At 40.4% G+C, this 7,643-nt stretch overlaps 1 long non-coding RNA gene across 1 annotated transcript in view; it reads right to left on the bottom strand.

Moving 5' to 3' along the window:
• Positions 1 to 461: 461 nt before the first annotated feature.
• Positions 462 to 7,643, bottom strand: part of LOC118147838 (uncharacterized) — a 30,386-nt gene continuing 23,204 nt past the window's right edge. The window contains exon 4 of the long non-coding RNA XR_004734462.3: positions 462 to 1,539. This is a non-coding gene — a long non-coding RNA (uncharacterized LOC118147838). The remainder of the gene's footprint in view (positions 1,540 to 7,643) is intronic.

Genomic DNA, 7,643 nt, shown 5'->3' with positions numbered 1-7,643 from the left:
TTACTGCAGGATGGAGCCTTATAATGACCATGACAGCATTAGGTAGGCTGTAAAGCTGTGCTGTAATTTCCCCCGATATGGTCCCAGAGTTCCTTTTGGAGTAGGGCTTTTTACTGGTCTGGGCACAGGCCTTTCTTCAGGCTCCTTTCAGTGGGTGGTGACAAGGAGAGAGTGAAATGAGAATGGTGAGGGGAGGATGCCTCTGGTCTTGCTTCCTGGGGATGCCCCATATAAAAAGCTGGACCTTGTGTTCTTTCTCTTATGGCTAGAGATCTGTGTCATCTCATGCCCACACCCAACCCTAAGAAGAGAAAGACATTTACAGTGGAAAATCTTAGCTTATGTCTAGTGCTGGCAGATACCAGTCTATGAGGATAAACAGGGAGCACAAAAGGAAGCTAACCCATGCTGACCAAACTCACAGGAGACTGAGAGATAAACCCAATGCTACCTTAAACAGGTGAACTGAATTCTTCAGGTTCTTTGATGTCTGAAAATCTGCCCTGAGCGCAAAAAAGATCAGAGTCTCCGTGTGACTAGTCATGTGACACTGTTTATAAAACAAAAGAAAAAGGGTCCATTAAGTCTTTTCCCCAAGAAAGGCAGGAAATCAGGAAGGGAACAAATTTGTTATTCTTTGCCCTCGGTAACTCTAGCTTTCTAACTCAAGCAAAAACACTGGACTAGAGGGAAAAAGATTTATATCCACAAAATGTCCCCCATTAGCATCTCCCCACCTTTCTTCTAGTCTCTTTCCACCTTTGCCTCTCCCTGCCCCTTCCTCTTCTCACCTTTCGCCTCCCTCTAGAGACTCCCTTAGAAGTTCAAAAGTAGGCCCCCATTCTTTATGGCAAAGTAGCTTCAACTTCAAGGCCTCATTTTCTATCCCAAGCATTTATTAATACTAAGGTCTTTTTTTCCAAACAAAGATAGTTCCCTCCCTAAGAGGAACTCCCATGCCACTAAGATAATATAATAGAGTCATTGCATCACCTTTCCTAGACAAACTCTTCCTGCAATTTTTCACCTCAGTCTCCCTTAAGCACCCCAAAAGTTTAGCTATTTGACCCACCCCAAATGCTATTCCTTTTAGGGAAGGCTGCTGACCCAACTGCTTGTTTCTTCCTGGCTATCTCTGATAATGTGTTTACCATGGAAGCAGGTGGTGTTGCAGTAGGAACGCAGGCAGAAGGACGTTGGCTATGAGATCTTGGATAAAGTATGTGACCTCTACAAGACTCCTTGAGGAAGGGAATAAAAGGCAATATACAAAGCTGTTGCGGGGACTGATGCATGTAAAGATCCTCTGTCAGCCACAAAGCTCCATGAAAGCGATGATTGTTTATGCACGGGGCTATGCTGGCCAGGATACCAAGCTAGGCGGCATCGATTGCCTGCGTCTTCGTGTGTCTTCCTTTCTTGATGCACTGTCTTACTGATACACTGGTCCACACACTCTGGTGCTTCCTTCTCATGTGCAATCCAAGGCTATTCCAGTTGGTGTATAAAGAACAACTCTGTGAGTAGAGAACCAGCACCCTGCCAGAGATAAAACATCTTAGGCTATGGAAATTTTCAGCTTTGCAGATTTAAGTGTCCCTATGCCTACACACAGTCCTTGCCTCTGACAACCTTGTAGTTTGCAGCAGCAGTGCCCAACCTTTTTGGCACCAGGGACCGGTTTCATGGAAGACAATTTTTCCATGGACTGGGGGTTGGGAGAGGTGGGGGGATGGTTTTGGGATGAAACTGTTCCACATCAGATCATCAGGCATTAGAGTCTCATGAGGAGTGTGCAAGCAAGATCCCTTGCATGTGCAGTTCACTGCAGGGTTCATGCTGCTATGAGAATCTAATGCCACTGCTGATCTATAGGAGGAGAGCTCAGGAAGTAATGCCCGAGTACCCACCACTCACCTCCTGCTGTGTGGCCTGGTTCCTAACAGGCCGTGGACTGCCCTCAGTCTGTGGCCTGGGGATTGGGGAACCCCTTGTTTGCAGCAAGCAGCAGTTTAAAAAAATATTCCTCTACTTTTGCTTCATTACACAAACAATATATTTATTGTACATTAATTAAAAACAATAGATGGATAGAAACAAAGAAAGAATCAATTGTAGCTCCTCCCTGAGTGAAAACCACTGTAATATTTTAATGTTAATGCAGCCATAATTTTTTCTGTGTACTTGGTGTGAACTCCTTTATGACATTTGTGTGCATAGTAGTCAGGCTTTTTTATTTTTTCAAGTCAAATTAAAACTATCTCAGTCATCCACTTTTTAGATTCATTCACCCAATCCGCAGGTGTTTATCGAGTGCTTATTTTGCCTCAGGTACTCTTCCAGCTGCAGAGAATATAGCAGGGAAAATGAATAAAAAGTCCTGTCCTTGCCAAGCTGACATTTTATTTTAGTTGAGGGAGACAGGCAATAAACAAATGAGTAAGAACTATAGTAAAACAGCTGGGAATAAGCACGATGGAAATATCACAGCAGGAGAAGGGCTTTGGAAGTGTTGGGCAGGCTTCGGTTTAAGATGAGTGGTCAGCAAAAGTCTGAAAGCAATGACCTGAAGGAGAGAAAGGATCGAACCATCTGGAGATGGAGGGAAGAGGGTCCCAGTGGAGGGGACAGCACATGCAGAAGCACAGGGAGATGAGGGTAGCTGAAGAGAGTGTGTCAGTGGTAGGAGAGAGTTGGAGTTGAGATAGGGAGATCACCAAGTCTGACTGTGTAGGGCACTGAGGGCTAGGAGAAGGATTTGACTATTCTCTGATCAAGGTGGGAAACTTGGAGGATTAGAGCAGAGCAGTAACATGACTTAACCCTAAGAATAAACTACAGGAAGGAAAAGGCAGGAGCGGGGGGACCCCTTATGAGGCCATTGCAATGATCCAGGTGAGGGACAATGGTTACTTGGACCAGGAGGACATTACAGGTGCTGAGATGAGATGGACTATTGATATATTTGAAGGTAGAACTGATGGGATTTCGTGGCAGAAATGTGAGACAGGAAAGAAAGGACAGGGGTGACTCCAAGATTACCCTGAGGCATCCAGGGAATGGAGCTGTCGTTTTCTGAGATGGGAAAGACTGTGGGAGCCGGCGGGCAGTGGGTGGGTGGGTGGGGGGGCGGTGCTTGAGCAGACAGATTAGAAGTTGGTTTTAAAATGTTAAGTTTGAGATGATACATAGCCAAATTGAATGTCAGAAGGCAGTCTGGGGTTTGGGAAGAGGCTGAGGCTAGAGATATAAATTTGAGTTGCAGAAGCAAAATATTGGTATTTAAAGCCATAAGATTATTAAGGAAGTACATGTAGACAGCAAAAAGTTTCAAGGAGTGGGTCCTGAATTAAAAGGAAGAATGACATCTCCTTCTTGGAGTAACTCCAGATCCCTGGATGGCCCAGGAACTGACCCTGAGTTTGTGCAGAAATGGTCCAATTTCCATTCTTAAGTGGGGAGAGGTCTGACCCTTGATATTTAACTACAGCAAGCTTCTCTTGCCTTTAGTGACCACCCCACATCACAGATGAAGACAAACCTTTGTGGTCAGATAGATATGGCTGTCCAGCTTCTCCTCCGAAACTCACAATCAGAATAACCTCTCTCTCCAGGGCAGGGGCACTGAAGACAATGGAGAGAGTCCAGAAGTGTCATGTCAGGGGTGCTGGCTCCATTTAGATGGAATCATCTTGTGGGGATAAGCTATCCTGTCTTTCAAACCTCCATCAACACAACTTCTAAAAGACAAAAGACTCCTCTAGCATCCTTGGAAGTGGTGATTTATTCCAGTGGTGAACAAGGGGACCCTGGCACAGCTCTTACAAAGATAATGAAAAACAAAGCACTATGTCATATGTAGATATCAATATGCAAAGAGATGTGTACACACATGTGGGTACATGCAGACACACAGACAGATTACACAGTATGCTTATAGCATATCTTATAACTATTCCTTTCACCTAATAAATCAATATTTTCCTTCTAATACATATATTTTACAAAATTGCCTTAATGGCCAAATGTCATTCCATTGTGTGGTACATCCATCTTTTAATAACCTGTCTCTTATCATTGGTTATCTGGTTAGTTTCCAATCCTTTGCTACTATTACAAAATAAAAACAAAAAATATCTGAACTTCTTTTAGCTAAATTGGCTCATGTTTTTTTTTAATGATTTCCTTAAGCTAAATTATTGAAATTAGATTTGCTGGTTTAAAGGACAGGCACTTTTTCAACACTGGTTACATTTTGAGAATTAGGTGACAGATGTCATTGACATAGTCCAATGTGCAAAGGACAAAGAGAATAGACAAGTTAGTTCGCCTTGCAGGTTACGAGCTCCCACAGTGACCCCCATAAACCCTTAGACTGTGTCCCCCAGAAACACTTAGACTGTGCTGGGTTCCTTAGAACTTCAGCTCATTGCATGTGAGCTGATGGACTGAAGAGAACTAATGGGAAGGGATGTTACATGTGGTCCTTCTGTATATGACAAAGGCAAGTGCATTTTCAAAAGTGAGTAGAGGCCTCTACCAGCTGGGTAGAGGCAAGCATTGTGGTTCCTAGGCCAGAGTTCCGTGCTCTTTGTCTGTGCCTGAGCTGATTTGGTTTGGTACTCTAATATCAAGCCAGACAAGGATACTACAGGAAAAGAAAATTACAGGCCAATATCTCTGCTGTACATAGAAACAAAAATCCTCAATAAAATACTAGCAAACGAAATTCAACAGCATGTTAAAGGATCATACACCATAATCAAGTGGTATATATCCTTGGAATGTAATGATGGATTAACATACACAAACTAATAAATACAATACACCGCATTCACAGAATGAAGGATAAAAACGTGATTTTCTGCAGGTCAGTAGATGCGGAAAAATAATTTGACAAAATTTGGCATCTTTTCATGATTAAAACTCTCAACAAAGTATACATAGAAAAAATGTACCTCAACATAGTAAATGCTCTATGTGACAAGCCCATGGCTATTATACTCAATAGTAAAAAGTTGAAAACTTTTCCTCTAAGATTGGAAATAAGAGAAGGACAACCACTCTCATCACTTCTATTCAGTTAAGTACTGGAAGTCCTAGCCAGAGCAATTGGGAAAGGAAAAAATAAAAGGCATCCAAATTGGAAAGGAAGAAGCAAAACTGTCTGTGTTTGAAGGTGATGTCATCTATTAAAAAACCCTGAACACTTCACAAAAACTATTAGAACTAATAGATTCAGTAAAGTTGCAGTATACAAAATCAACATATAGAAATCAGTCATCCTTTCTTTCCCCCTTCCTTCCTTCCTTCCTTCCTTCCTTCCTTCCTTCCTTCCTTCCTTCCTTCCTTCCTTCCTTCCTTCCTTCCTTCTTTTTTTTCCAGAGTCTCCTTCTGTTGCCCAAGCTGGAGTGCAGTGGCGTGATCTCAGCTCACTGCACCCTCCACCTTCCAGGCTCAAGAGATTCTCATGTCTCAGCCTCTCAAGTAGCTGGGATTACAGGGGTGGGCCAATACCTAGCTCATTTTTGTATTTTTAGTAGAGAGGGGGTTTCACTATATTGCCTAGGATGGTCTCAAATTCATGACCTCAAGTGATCTGCCTACCTCCCAAAGTGCTGGGATTATTGGCATGAGTCACTGTGCCTGGCCAAAAATCAGTAATGTTTCTATACATTAACAATGAACTAGCCAAAAAATAAATTTTAAAAATCCCATTTATAATTACAATAGCATATTCATATACATAAAAAACATATTATAGACATATAAAACTTAGAAATAAATTCAATCAAGGGGTGAAAGACATGTACACTGAAAACTGTAAGATAGTGATGAAAAATTGAAGAAAACACAAATAAATGGAAATATGTCTCATGTTCATGGATTGGAAGAATTAATATTATTAAGAAGTTTGTGCTTACTCAAAATAACTAAAAATTTATGTAATCTCTATCAAAATTCCAATGACATTTTTCACAAAAATTAAAAAATCTTAAGATCCATGTGAGATCACAAAAGACCCTGAATAGCCAAAACAATCTTGAGCGGAAAGAACAAAGTTGAAGTCATCACATGAATCAATTTCAAAATCTGCTACAAAGCTGCAGTAGTCAAACATTCATGGCAGAGGCATGAAAACAGACCTGCAGAGCAGTTGAACAAAACACAGAGCCCAGAAATAAATTCATGCATTTGTAGTCAATTGATCTTCAACAAAGGTGCCAAGAACCTGTAATGAGGAAAGGACAGTCCCTTCAACGACCGGTGTGGGAAAACTTTTGCATGTGGGATATCCCCATGCAGAAGAATGAAATTGGACCCATATCTCACACCATCTACAAAAATCCATTCAAAATGGATTAAGGACTTAAACACAAAACTTGAAACTATGAAACTACTAGAAGGAAGAATAGGGGAAAAGCTTCTTGACATTGGTCTGGGCAATGAATTTTTAAGATATGATTCTTCAAAAGCACAGACAACAGAAGCAAAAAATAGACAAAAAGGACTGCAACACACTAAAAAAATTCTACACAGCAAATGATCAATAGAGTAAAGAGACAGCATAGAGAATGGGAGAAAACATTTGCAAACCATACATCTGATAAGGGATTAATATCCAAAATATACAAGGAATTCAAACAACTCAATAGCAAAAACTGTAATAACCCAATTAAAAAACAAGCAAAGTACTTGGATAGATATTTCTTAAAATACATATAAATGGCCACAGGTATATGGAAAACATGCTTAACACCATTAATCATCAGAGAAATGCAAATTAAAACCACAATGAGACATCACTTCACACCTGTTAGGATGGCTATGATCAAAAAGACAAAATGAAAGTGTTGGTAAGGATGTAGAGAAAAGGGAGTTCTTGTAGACTATCAGTGGGAATGTAAATTGCTATAATGGAAAACGATATTTAAAAAATAAAAGATAGAACTACCATAGGACGCAGCAATCTCACTTCTGGGTATGTATCCAAAGGAAATAAAATCAGGATGTTGAAAAGATATCTGTATTCCCGTGTTCATTGCAGCATCATTTGGAACAGCCAAGACAGGCTTTAAAAAGAAGGAAATCATGTCATTTGCAACAACATGGATGAACCTGTAGGACATTATGCTAAGTGAAATAAACCAGAAGGACATATACTGCATGATCTCACTTATATGTGAAATCTAACACAGTTGAATTACAGAAGTAGAGAGTAGAATGGTGGTTGTCAGGGACTGAGGGGATTGGAGAGAGGGTGGGTAATGGGTACAAAGTTTCAATTAGACAGGATGAACAAGTTCTGGACATCTGTTGAACAGCATTGTGATTATAGCTAATAATAATGTATTGTGTACTTAAAAATAGCTAAGAGATTAGATCTTAAATGTTCTCACTATAAAAAATGATAGGTATGTGGGGGTGATGGTTAAGTAAATCAGAATGATTTAATCAGTTCACAAATGTATACATACCTCAAGGCGTCACACTGTATACTGTAATATATACAATTTTTACTTGTTAATTATACCTTAATAATGCTGGGAGAAAAAAAAAAAAAGAACATCCTCTGACTTCCTTTGTCATAAGACTCCCCCAGATGACCTGCTACCAGAACAGCTATTTCTGAGCTCAAGGAT

The sequence above is a fragment of the Callithrix jacchus genome, chromosome 15 (genome assembly GCF_049354715.1).
Source record: "Callithrix jacchus isolate 240 chromosome 15, calJac240_pri, whole genome shotgun sequence".
NCBI classification, from domain to species: domain Eukaryota; kingdom Metazoa; phylum Chordata; class Mammalia; order Primates; family Cebidae; genus Callithrix; species Callithrix jacchus.
This window is presented reverse-complemented; position numbering and strand designations above follow the sequence as displayed.